This window comes from Populus nigra, chromosome 2 (assembly GCF_951802175.1).
Source record: "Populus nigra chromosome 2, ddPopNigr1.1, whole genome shotgun sequence".
NCBI lineage: Eukaryota > Viridiplantae > Streptophyta > Magnoliopsida > Malpighiales > Salicaceae > Populus > Populus nigra.
The window spans coordinates 31,942,754-31,956,646 of NC_084853.1; positions in this window are offsets into that span (position 1 = coordinate 31,942,754).

Below are 13,893 nucleotides of genomic sequence, written 5' to 3' on the forward strand. Positions count from 1 at the left end.
TACCTTCCATTATTGCTTTGACTAGCTGAGCCAAGAGCATCGGATCAACATAAGAAACAGATGGCCCTGCAGGTGTAGTCTGAGGGGGCTCCTCTACTCGTTCCCGCGGGGCTGACATGGTCGGCCGAACATCCTTAGTTTGCCTTGGTGCCTGTCTAATTTGAGGCCCCGACGATTCTTCATGCCATGCTTGAGTCGATATTACCGGTGGATGTGAAGCAGTATCTTCTAAAGGGCTCTCTTCTTGCCCCTCGGAAAAGTCTATATTTCTATTCCCCCTCCCTGTAGAGGATAGATCTGTTCTAATCTCTTGACGGGTACGTACCATCCTGCAATAAATTAATGAACATCAACAACCTTTTTTGATTTCTTCCTAGAACCTATATTAGGGCTCTGATACCAACTGTAATAGTTCGACTGTATGACTCGATTAATGTTAAAAGATTCCATCATATCCTTTTTATTTGAGGGAAAGTTTTTTTTTCAAAAATTAGCAGAGTTTTGTTTGCATTTAGGACATCCCAAGTTATCGACTATTATCAATTTACTCAATCAACCCATCATTACAAGGTCCCTTAATTCCAGACCTTATATCAAACCTCATAATTCCACACCTCATACAATCCACACAACATATATATATATCCTAAAAGTAAGTTCAATATGAACATGGTCCAACACATCATATCATAAAATTTAAAGGAAAAGGAATACTACTAACATAAAAGATTCCATCATATCCTCTTTATTTGAGGGAAAGTTTTTTTTTTCAAAGATTGACAGAGTTTAGTTTGCATTTAGGACATCCCAAATTATCGACTATTATCAGTTTACTCAATCAACCCATCATTACAAGGTCCCTTAATTCCGGACCTTATATCAAACCTCATAATTCCACACCTCATACAATCCACACAACATATATATATATATATATATATATATATATATATATATATATCCTAAAAGTAAGTTCAATATGAACATGGTCCAACACATCATATGATAAAATTTAAAGGAAAAGGAATACTACTAACATGCAAAGAAAGTATTTACAATATAAGAAGTGTTCTTAAATATTTCAAAATGGTTAATTACAGGATAACTAAAAATACTACATGCTAAGCTGAACCTTTATAAATACATCAAAGTTTGCACAAAAGTATACTACACAAACACGTTAATTCCCTTTTGTTTTAAGTTAAATATTTACAGAAGCTTCACAAAGTAGAGTCCTAAACTACTGATCTTCCAGAATGTTTGATGGACCTGTTACATAAATAAACATACCATTACGTTGATAAAGAATATGTGTATGCTCATGTAATGAATACGAATGAAGTATTAATTTTCTATCAAATCCATGAGAATTCTAACAAAGAACTTCTATTTTGCTTGTAAATCTTTTAAACCCAATTAACACTCATTTGTATATTCTTAATTGAATAATCTTATTTACTTGCATAAACTGGGTGACCTTGGAAGGTTTAATCCTGTAATTCATTTCCCGGCAATCCTATCACGGATGCCATTAGCTGGAGCTAATCGTGTAAATCATATCCCGACAATCCTATCACGGATGCCATTAGCCGAAGCTAATCGTGTGAATCATTTCCCGACAATCCTATCACATGAATCATATCCCGACAATCCTATCACGGATGCCATTAGCCGGAGCTAATCATGTGAATCATTTCCCGGCAATCCTATCACGGATGCCATTAGCCGTAGCTAATCTTGTAAATACACTAGGCTTTATTTACACTGAACATAATATTTATTAAATTGCATTCACCAGAAGGATTCTAAATTGTATAAGTGTAAATAGGAGGGAAAATCACGCACCTGCTTTGCTTGTCTCGCGACCTCCCCTAACAGAAGATCCAATCCTAGTTGCTCCTACTGAATCACAAGGAAGTTTTTTTTTTTGTTATGATTCTTTCAAGTCGATATTATAGAGAATTCATATTCATCCATTACTCATATGTTACTTTCTATGCATGTTGATTTCCTCATAATAACATGCATATATATATCATGTATATTTTCAGAGTTAATATCTACTGTTACTATCTAACTTTGAATTGTTACTGTCAAATTTCCAACTGTTACTATCTAACTTTGAACTGTTACTGTCAAATTTCCAACCATTACTGTCTGACTTTTCCAACTGTTACTGTTTGACTTTTCCAACCGTTACAGTTTGACTTTTCCAACCGTTACTGTTTGACTTTTCCAACCGTTACTGTTTGACTTTGAATTGTTACTGTTTGACTTTTCCAACCATTACTGTCTAACTTTTCCAACCATTGCTGTTTGACTTTTCCAACCGTTACTGTCTGACTTTGAACTGTTGCTGTTTGACTTTTCCAACCGTTACTGTCTGAATTTGAACTGTTACTGTTTGACTTTTCCAACCGTTACTGTTTGACTTTGAACTATTACAGTTTGACTTTGAACTGTTATTGTTTGACTTTTCCAACTGTTACTGTTTGACTTTTCTAACCGTTACTATCTGACTTTGAACTGTTACTATTTGACTTTGAACTATTACTGTCCAATTTTCAATTGTTACTGTCTGAACAATCATCAGATTTTTAACTATATCTAATGTTGCGAGTGTGCGGCGTTGCGGCGATTTTCCCCCTTTAAAATCTAGGAAATGTGTATGGTATTTATCTGGCAAATGTGGGGAGACAAGAAAATATTGTCTTTTGTTGGTAGAAAATGGGATGGGAGTCGCCACCTAGTATTTTGGTCACTAGGAACCCTAACTGGTCTCAGAGATTGGGTACGGGGACTGGTTGCGTAAAGGGAAGGTATTAGCACCCCAAATACGCCCTACCTAAGGTAAGCTGCATTGTTTATTTGTCTGATAAAATTCAAGGTCTCGTTGTGTTTCCTAGTTGTTGGTCCGTCTATAGTTCAAGAAAAGTCATCCTCAATAAGAAGGTCCTTATCTTATCGGGTGAAGGGAACAATACTAGTCCAAAAATGGTGAACGCCACCAACCTGTATCGTTCATCTCCCAATTTGCCTTCTTCAGCATTTTTCTTCATTCGGACTTCAATGACCTTCCATTTGAAACCCCCCTCGGTGACTCTACATTGACTAATCTTTCCCAAGCCTAATAAACTAATTATCTCCGAAGCTGTGTCTTCAAATCTTCGCCTGAGGTAGATCTTGTGGCTGTTGTTTGGAAAATCTAAAATCCTTTCTTATTCCTCCAAAGTTGGTGTCATATCGACATTCCCAAAGGTAAAACATCGATAACTAGGATCCTAAAAATTCAGTAGGGCTTTGATTGTTGCTGCTTGTACGGGTAACCTCATTAGTTGTGCAATTCTCCCATATCGCCTTTAAAAAATAGTCTCATCAATATATTCCATAATAGACACTAACTTCCCCAAGTCATTTACCATGTGATTTATCTTGGTAATGCAAGGCAACCTACTAGCATCGATTCTTGGGCATTTTCCTTCAGCTACTTGAGTCAACTCAGATTCTTGCCCAAACTCTTGGAAAGATAGGTACTTAGTCATGATTTCGGCTCAAAAACCTGGATTGATGAATTTAACATTATTAATCATGATGCAAATGAACGTAAGATAGATATCCTAAGGACAAGTTCTATGTATTAGGTGAGAATGGGTAGGTTTTCTATCTGGTCTTGAAAGGGTCTCATATCTGCCTAGTGACGTTCTTCGTAAAGACAGTATAGGGGCGTTGCAAGGAACAGTTAAGGTACATATACCCACCATTACCAAGCAGGCACTCAGATATGAGTTGGGTGTTTCACGCATCTGAACCCTGACCAATAGTCATAGGGCAGATCGCTAATCCCCCACCTAACTTAAAGCTTGTGTGGGCTTCTCAAAATCAAAGTATGTGATGCATGTGACAGTTCTATAAGATGCATGAGACAGTTCTATACAAATGCATGAACAATATGTGTAAAAATATTTAAAGAATATAAGCAGATAACAAAAGGAAAGGCATATTAACAACAAACACACGAAAACAAAAACAAATCAGACAAAAACAAAGCCTAGTCCACAAGGTCCCCAGTGGAGTCGCCATTCTGTCGCGGGTGTGCGGCGTCGCGGCGATTTTCCCCCTTTAAAATCTAGGAAGTGTGTATGGTATTTATCTGACAAATGTGGGGAGACAAGAAAATATTGTCTTTTGTTGGTAGAAAATAGGATGGGAGTCGCCACCTAGTATTTTGGTCACTAGGAACCCTAACTGGTCTCAGAGATTGGGTACGGGGACTGGTTGCGTAAAGGGAAGGTATTAGCACCCCAAATACGCCCTACCTAAGGTAAGCTGCATTGTTTATTTGTCTGATAAAATTCAAGGCCTCGTTGTGTTTCCTAGTTGTTGGTCCGTCTATAGTTCAAGAAAAGTCCTCCTCAATAAGAAGGTCCTTATCTTATCGGGTGAAACCTAACCGTTCTAATGTCTATGTAAGAAAAAAAAAACCATATTTTTAATATCAGGAATCGTTTTACGTATAAATTCGTAATCCCAAATACTAAAAGAAGACAAAAAGATTTTTTAGAATTTTTGAAATATTGGCCTAGTTCTCATGGCTTGAATAAACTGGTTATTAAAGCCAAAATGCATGTTAATACATATATTGTTTTTGAAATTTCCTTTGTTGTGTGAAAATATGATGTTATAATATTTATATATATATATTGGAGAGACTAGGCCGTATTTTAAAACAAAACATTTTTTAATTATGTAATTTTTTTTTGACGTTTTGATGCAAATCGGGTATTTTAATACTGGGTTTGTATCCTTACAGTATAAAAATACAGCCAAATATTAATCCACTTTGATAAAAATATGCAGGAAAAATCAACAATATTTTTAAAGATATTTTAAAAACTTTTTTTTAAAGCAAAAAAAACATTTTTTTATTTTGAAAATCTTTGATGTTTTGATGGAAACCGGGTATTTTAATACCGGATTTGTATCTTTACTGTATAAAAATACAAACCGATATTAATCAAAATACAATAAAATATTACAGAAAATCACATATTTTTTTTTGAAATAATTTTTGCAGAATTTTCTTAAATTTATATATATATATATATATATAAATAATACAAAATATATATAAATATAACACTAAAGCGGGCTGGGCTGGGCCGGCCCAAAAAAGTGGGCCGGACTCAGCCCCAAAGGTGTGGGGCCGATCTCGGCCCAAAAAAACTATTATTCTCTTCTGGGCCAGACCCGGCCCAGAAGACTGTGCTGGGTCAGGACCAGCCTGGCCCAGCAACAACGCTGGCGGGGGGAATTATTTCCCCCCCCACCCTCCTGCATGCAGAACGCTATTCGCTCTGCATGCAGGGAACAAAACAAAATGCAGTAATGAAGGGGGGAAGAAGAATTACCTGGTGCGGAGGAGGCTGTGCGTCGCTGGTCTGTCGGCTTCGCTGGCGGTGCTGCGGTGGAGGCCGGTGGCGGTGTCGCTGCTCACTGACGGCGGCTCCAAGCAGCGGCGCTGCTGTCTCAAGCGGCGGAGAGAAGGATTCTTCCTCTTTCCTTCTCCTCTGTTTCCTTCCCTCTTCTTCTGCTGCTGCTTTTCTTTTTCTTTCGTTTTTTCTTTCTCTCTTCGGTTCTTCCCCTTTCTTGTGTTCCCTTCTCTCTTTTTTTCTCTTCCCCTCCTTGCCTTTTCCCCTGTTTTTTCGTTTTCTCCTCCTCCCTTCTCCTTTCGGGGCCTCTCCCTTTTATAGGAGGAAAAGGAGCTGGTCCCCTTTTGCTAGTGCGCCTTGGGAGCAAATCATGTTGCGGCTGGTCGGCCATTGGGCGTGACTGTCGAGGTTCGGCTCCGTTGATTTCAGCAGGGCGCGCGGCGGGTGGTCGGCTAGTAACTTCGGTCGGTGGTCCACAGGTGTGGGGCTTCGGGTTGGTTGGTGGGCGCGAGGAGGGAGAGGCTGGTTTTTTTAAAAAACCCATTTTCTTCCTGTTGCAGGTTCGGGGGGAAGAAGAAAGGGGAACAGTGTCGTTCAAAACGGCACCGTTCGGTCCTCTTTTTTTTTTTAAATATATGAAACGATGTCGTTTTGGAGAAAACGCGCCGTTTCATTTAAATGTGGTGCCAGAACGCGCCAATGTTCAAATCAGACCTCAATCATCTTTTGTTCATTCAATTGCATCCCTACCAATTTCGGTCTCCACCCCTCTTGTTGGCCGTGTTTTTCACTTTAGTCCTTGGCCTCTGATTTATGCAACTGAGCCCTTAATTGATCAATAAACTTTCAATTTCTTCAATTAGGCCCCTGAATCCATTAATTGCAGCCCCTCCATTTACGCGCCTCTTCCAATTTGGTCCCTGGTTTCGGATTTTCTCAATTAAGTCCCCAATTGGCCTTTAAACTTCAATATTTATGCAATTAAGCCCCTGATTTGACCTAATAAATTCCTAAAAAATATATTTTGGCCCCAGAACTTAAAGTTCTTCTAATTAAAGCCCAAATTGACTTAAAAAACAATTTTTCTTGCAATCAAATCCCCTATAAATTCATTTAAAAATCCAATTAAGTCCATAAACATCCAAATTTAGGCTTTTCTCCTCAAATTTCAAATTTTCCTTCTCAACAGGGCTCTCCTCCTTCAAGAATATACTGTAAAAAATCCAATCTTTGTATTTTTAACCTCATTGACAAATTTTCCGACCATTTTTTTGAGCGCTTCTGCCTCCTGTTATTTTTCTAACCTCGTTTGGCTATATATATATATATATATATATATATATAATTTTTTTTTGTGGGGACCCAAAAATGGGTTACAACAGATGCCCCCTCTTTATAATGCTTACGGAGCAGGGGTTTTGCGCAGTAAGTTTTATAAAGATAAACCCGAAACGGAACTCCCGAAACCGATCTGGTTGAAGCTTGATTGATTTGAAACTTGTCTTTTACAGCAATTCTCCTCAGCCTTGGAAACCTATCTTGCGATTCCCTTTTAACAAAACTGAAATATGAGGTCCCTTCTAGCGACCTCCTTTGACCAATATCGAAATACGAGATCCCTTCTGGCGATCTACTTTAATCAACTTGGAATCTCATCTAGCGATTCCTTTTTTTTATTTTTTATTTTTTTAACCAATATGAAATACGAGGTCCCATCTGGCGACCTCCAAATAGCGAAACACAAGATCCCTTCTGGCGATCTCCTTCAACTTGGAATTCCATCCGGCGATTCCTTTTATTCAAACGAAATATGAGGTCCCATCTGGCGACCTCCAAATAGCAAAGTACGAGATCCCTTCTGGCGATCTCCTTCAATCTTGGAATCCCATCTGGCGACTCCTTTTAACCAACATGTAATACGAGGTCCCATCTGGCGACCTCCAAATAGCGAAACACGAGATCCCTTCTGGCGATCTCCTTTAATCAACTTGGAATCCCATCTGGCGATTCCTTTTAACCAACATGAAATATGAGGTCCCATCTGGCGACCTCCTTTGATGAATATCGAAATACGAGATCCCTTCTGGCGATCTCCTTTAATCAACTTGGAATCCCATCTGGCGATTCCTTTTAACAAACATGAAATATGAGGTCCCATCTGGCGACCTCCTAATAGCGAAATACGAGATCCCTTCTGGCGATCTCCTTTATTCAACTTGGAATCCCATCTGGCGATTCCTTTTAACAAACATGAAATATGAGGTCCCATCTGGCGACCTCCAAATAGCGAAATACGAGATCCCCTCTGGCGATCTCCAACACCTTGGAATCCCATCTGGCGATTCCTTTTATTCAAAAGCTGAAATAATGAGATCCCTTCTGGCGATCTTCTTTAATAAAAAAAAATCTATTTTGTAAATCGGTCAACCTGGAATCCCATATGGCGATTCCCTTTTACCGATTGCTCGATGTCATTCTTCCTGATGGCAGGGTTTGAAAATTATTATCTTCTCTTCTCGTTGCTCTAGAATCAACTCAATGATTCTTTCTTCATCCACAATCTTGTTTGGAATGCATTAAGGTCTCCTCTTGTAACGATCCAAAAAACATATATGCAATTATTTATGATTAGATGCCATGCATGCATTCGTACCTGGTTTTGAAACATAGGCCCTATCCTCTTCTTCTAGTTCATGAGACTCCCTCTTAACATGAGCTTGCTTTTGAAGTCGTATGCTGGATTCATCTCTCATGTTGCCTCCTATCATATTCTTGGAGAAGAAGTCTCTGACTTTCTTCAAGTAGTCCTTTTCCCAAAATGTATGACTTTCATTGCCTCTTTGTCATGCTTTTGTCAAATGCTTTAGCTTGGTTTTCAAATCTATAAGCTTTCGTACATTTTAAACACGTAAAACTTTTCATGAAAACATCTCTTTTTGCCCCCAGTATAGGGGTGTGATTCTAGTCTAGGCTTTTGTATAGAGAAGAAATTCGTTCAGCCGATGCTAAACTTTTTAGGTGCGATAACAACAAGACATGCACTGTTGGGATTAATGCAAAAATGATTGTTGTGAGATCAATGCAAAAGAGAAAGAAGTCAATGGCCAAACTTTTCTTTATTGATTTAGAAGCTTACATCAAGCATAATATCTTTTTACAAGGTCAGAATTCACGGGTCGAGCTAGGTCTTCTCCATCCATTCTAGCCAACTTCAGCGCTCCTCCTGAGAATGCCTTCTTTACTACGTAAGGACCCTCGTAATTCGGTGCCCATTTGCTTTGATCGTCTCTAGGTAATGACAATATTTTCTTCAATACTAGATCCCCTTCTTGAAACAACCGCGGTCTAACCTTTTTATCATATGCCTTGGCCATTCATTTCTGGTAAAGTTGGTGATGACATATTGCAGCCATCCTCTTTTCACTGATCAGGTTCAATTGTTCATGTCTCACTTTGGCCCACTCGGCCTCTTCTAATTCGGAGTCCATCAACACTCTTAACGACGGGATTTCTACTTCCAAAGGCATCACTGCTTCCATACCGTACACCAGAGAATATGGGGTAGTTCCTGTCGAGGACCTGACGGTAGTGCGGTATGCATGAAGAGCAAACGGCAACATCTCATGCCAATCTCTATATGTGACTACCATTTTCTGAATAATCCTTTTGATGTTCTTGTTGGCAGCTTCTACTGCGCCATTCATTTTTGGTCGGTATGGTGAGGAATTCGAATGCTTGATTTTTCATTTAGTACACAACTCCGCTATCATTTTGCCATTGAAATTCTGTGCATTATCTGTCACTATCTTTTCCGGAGGACCATATCGGCAAATCAAGTCTCTTTCTACAAACTTCTTCACTACGTTCTGTGTTACGTGGGCATATGAATTAGCTTCCACCCATTTTGTGAAGTAGTCAATAGCTACGAGGATGAATCTATGACCGTTGCTAGCTTTTGGGTTAACAGGACTGATCACGTTAATTCCCCACATTGCAAATGGCCAAGGGGATATTAGATTAAACAGAGGAGCTGGTGGCATATTGACCTTGTCACTGTAAACTTGACATTTATGACATGTCCTGACATAGTCGATACAGTCTTTCTCTAGTGTCATCTAAAAATAACCAGCCCTTTGGATTTTCCTCGCTATCATATGCCCGCTAGCATGGGTTGAGCAAATCCCCTCATGGACCTCCCGTAATGCCTTTCTAGCATCTACCTCATTCAAACACCTTAGCAGGGTTCCATCAAATGATCTTTTGTACAAAATCTCTCCATCTAAATAGAAGTCTATAGCCAACCTTCTCAAGGTTTTCTTATCCGTTTTGGAAGCTCCCACCGGATATTCATGATTTTGCACAAGGTTCTTGATATCGTAATACCAAGGCTATCCGTCTATCTCTCCTTCAACTAAGCAACAGTGAGCTGGGTCATTTCTAATGTCAATGTGTACCGGTTGTACCTTGCACTTGAGATCAATGGTAGTCATAGCAGCTAGCGTGGCCAAAGCGTCCGCAAAATGGTTCCCCTCCCTTCCCAGATGGGTGAATCTAATTTCTTCAAATTCCTTTGCTAACGTGGATAGGTATTCCTGGTACGGCCTCAACTTTTCCTCCTTGGTCTGCCATTCCCCTTTAACTTGACAGATAATCAACATTGAATCTCCATATACATCTAACTTCTTTATCTTCAACTCTAATGCCGCTTCTAAACCGAGGATACAAGCTTCATACTCAGCTGTATTGTTGGTGCACTCGAAATGTAGTTTAACCGAAACTGGATACTGTTTCTTATCAGGAGAGATTATTACCGCACCGGCCCCGTTACCATATACATTCACTGCACCGTCAAAAAACATCGTCCACCAATATGTCTTCTCTTCTTCTTTCTCTATTGACAATATATCTTCATCGGGGAAGTCAAAATCCAAAGGTTCGTAATCTTCAACAGCATTATCGGCCAGATGGTCCGCGATTGCACTTCCTTTCACAGCTTTCCTTGTCATATATACTATGTCATATTCTGCTAATAAAACTTGCCACCTTGCAATTCGACTTGAGAGAAAGGGCTTGTTACAAATATACCTCAGAGGATCCACTTTTGAAATCAACCAAGTGGTATAGTATAACATATAATGTCGCAACCTCTTTGCCGCCCACACCAACGCACAACAAAGCCTTTCTATCTCAGTGTATCTAGACTCACATTCGGTGAGCTTCTTACTCAAGTAATAAATAGCTCTTTCCTTCCTTCCAGTTTCATCATGCTGACCCAGTACACATCCCATGGCTGTTTCAGTTACCGTTAAATATAATACCAGAGGTTTTCCTGATACCGGAGGGACTAGCAAAGGTGGATTTTATAAATAATGTTTGATTTTATTGAATGCTTCCTCACACTCCTCATTCCAGGTTCCAGGATTCTTTTTCCTTAATAGTCGGAATATAGGTTCGCATGTTGTTGTCAGCTGGGCTATAAACCGAGCAATGTAGTTTAACCTTCCCAAGAATCCTCTTACTTCTTTTTCCGTCTTAGGGGATGACATAGCTTGAATGACCCTTATTTTATCCGGATCCACCTCTATACCTCTATCACTTACAACAAATCCTAACAGCTTACCCGATTTAACTCCGAATGAACATTTTGCAAGATTGAGCCTTAATTCATACTTCCTCAACCTCTCAAACAACTTCCTCAAAACTTCAACATGATCCTCTCCCCTTTTAGACTTGGCAATCATGTCGTCTACATACACCTCAATTTCCTTGTGCATCATGTCGTGGAACAAAGTCACCATTGCTCTTTAATAGTTTGCTCCTGCATTCTTCAATCCAAATGGCATGACCTTGTAGCAGAACGTCCCCCAAAGTGTGACAAAAGTTGTCTTCGCCTTATCCTCCGGAGCCATTTTTATCTGGTTGTATCCTGAAAAACCATCCATAAAGGAATATGTTGAACTCTGGGCAGCGTTGTCCACTAAAACATCTATATGTGGTAGAGGAAAATCATCCTTGGGGCTAGCTTTATTCAAATTCAGAAAATCCACGCACACTCTAATCTTCCCCTCCTTCTTAGGCACCACAACAATGTTAGATACCCATTGTGGATATCTAACTACTTCTAGAAAGCCGGCATCCCATTGCTTCTCGAGTTCTGCCTTGACCTTGATCCAAACATCCGGGTGGGCCCTCCTCAGCTTCTGCTGGATTGGCCTACAACCTTCTTCCAACGGTATCTTGTGTACTACAATATTTGTATCCAAACCGGGCATATCTTCATAGGACCAAGCAAAGACATCTGAATATTCTTGTAATAGGGCGATCATTTTTATCCTTTGTTCAGAAGTAATTAAGGTACCTATTTTCAACTCTTTCTTGAGCTGATCACTGCCCACATTGATGGTTTCGAGTTCCTCGGTGATAGGCTTCCAAGTCTGTTCCTGTTGTTCTACTAGCCTAGTGAATTCACTGATATTGCTTTCATCCCACTCCTTTTCTTCCATAGTTATCACATGTTCATTCAAGTTTGGCCATTTATTCTTGATGCTGAATGTATGTGATGTTGTAGGAGATCCGCTTTCAGGATTCCTGAAAGCGGGAAGTGTTTGGTGTAAATGCATAAAAAAAAGAAGGCAATTTGTGAAAAGTGCATGATCTCACAATTTATTTAAAGAAAAAGGTAGGCTCCATGACAAACACGAAATCTAGCTGACAATTGAGCCTTGATTGCCGACTAGAGAAAATAAAAGCAAATCAAAGCAATGACAAAAGCATGTTAAGACAACCAAAGCAGGTTTACATTTTAAAAACTACTGGAGCTTCTTGGATCACCCAGTTCTGAAACTTCTCACCCCGAGCCAACTTGCGCACAAAGGTCTTGGCGGAGCCTTCTTCTAGGGTGTAGACCGTCAGTTGTGGCAGTGTTTCGTCTCCCTTTCTTGCTACCGTCTTCATGACATCCCCTTCCACCTTGCTTTCCCCCAAGGTATTTATGCTCATGTTTTACAGCTTTTGATCAAGGCCTTCGGCTTCTTTATCATGTTGCATTATGTATGCAACTTTTGGGAATGACACGCTAAGGGGAGGGATTTCTAGCTTTTCTTCTTCAGGCTCCCTTCCTTCAATTCTAGTTATTCTTCTTTCCCTTCTCCGACCAGCAGCCCACCGATGATCCTCCTTGTTAGGTTTATATCCTAGCCCAAATCTTTGATCAACACATGTTATCTTTGCTGAATTAACACCTTCTGGTATCCCGGTGATAGGGTTATACTGAAATGGGATCCCGCGTTCCAAGAAGCATTGAGTTGTCATCCTTACTGCTTCTGAGATCCTTGGCCTTCTCAATACCGTGTTCTCCAGCACCCAATCAGTGTTCACAATCTCGAAAGCATGGATATTGTTATCTTTACAATCACCTGCCTCTATAAAAGGTACCGCCACATTCTTTATCATGGATATTGTCTCTTCAGCTTTGACAGTTACCAACATCCCATTCATGATATACTTCAGGCATTGGTGCAATGATGAAGCTACGGCCCCCGCTGCATGAATCCAAGGTCTTCCTAACAACATACTATAGGAAGGATGGATATCCATAACTTGAAGTGTTACTAGGAACATTTGTGGTCCCACATACAGCTCCACTTCTAAAGTCCCAATTATTAGCCTAGGTGAGCCATCATATGCCTTAGCCATCATAGTGCTCGGCTTTATATGAGATTCATCGATCGACATTTCTTTCATAATATGTTTTGGCAACACGTTAAGAGCCGAGCCATTATCAACGAGTACTTTTCCTATGATGCAATCCTTGCATCTAACCGTAAGGTATAAGGGCTTATTATGTCCAGTACCTTCAGCATTAAGCTCGTCAGCCGTGAAGTACAGGTAATTAGTTGTGTGGATCCTCCCCACGAGATGCTCCATGGTTTTGTGTTCATTGTCTTGGGGTACATACGCCTCATTTTATACCTTTTGCAAGGCGTTTCGGTGCGGCTCAGAGCTGAGTATCAAGGACATAAGGGAGATCCTAGCTGGAGTCTTTTTTTAGTTGATCTACTATGCAATATTCGCTATGCTTGATCAACTTCAGAAATTCATTTGACTCCTCTTCCGTTATCGGCTTATTAACTTCTAGTGCTTTGTCAAGATCTACTACTTCTTTGCCCTTTGCCTTCCTCAACTCCTCGAGCGTAAATCAACGACCATTCCGAGTCAAACCACTAATCTCAGTTTGGAACAAGGGAAGTGGAGTTTGAACGTTGGAGGTATAACCGTAATTATAATGCATGGCATAGTGGTTTCCTTTTGTGTAGGAAGGTTTGACCAAGATTAGCCTTGGTGGCCCCTTAGCTGTTTGTTGGATCCTACATACTCCTGTCATCTCATCTTGACCTTCCATCATACTCACCTCACCGCTGCTCTTCATGGGTTCAATCCTCAACTCCCCCATTTTTAGCATTTT